Genomic DNA, 459 nt, shown 5'->3' on the forward strand with positions numbered 1-459 from the left:
GGCATGAGCTGGACCCAACGGAGCCCCACTGGCTCCGAACGCCTGCCCGGAAGGACCCAGGGCGACCACGAAGGTTTTCCGCCTGCTCTACCAGGACGAATATTTAATGCGGGATTAAACATTCATGGTGCTGGGCTCCAGCGTGACACGGGGCGGGAGAGCTCGGTCCTACCAGGGCCACGAGCTGGTGCCTCTCCCAAGGATGAAGCTCCACCATAGTCCTTGCCCCACTCACGCCCCAAGACCCAGCACTGGGTGTGGGGTGCAGGGAGCAGGGTCCGGGCTCCCCCATCCTGCTGCCTTCTGCTGCTCCGTGCCTGGGCAGCTCCCTGCAGTGCCCTGCATCCCCCCGGAGCCCAGGGGCTCCGAGTTGCCTTGTCACAAGTGCCCTTGGATTCAGACCAAAGCAAACGTGGCCATTAAAAGTGTTTTTAACTTGGTGGTGTCCCGTGCTGTGCT

This window comes from Fulmarus glacialis, unplaced genomic scaffold (genome assembly GCF_000690835.1).
Source record: "Fulmarus glacialis isolate BGI_N327 unplaced genomic scaffold, ASM69083v1 scaffold25593, whole genome shotgun sequence".
Classification (NCBI taxonomy): domain Eukaryota; kingdom Metazoa; phylum Chordata; class Aves; order Procellariiformes; family Procellariidae; genus Fulmarus; species Fulmarus glacialis.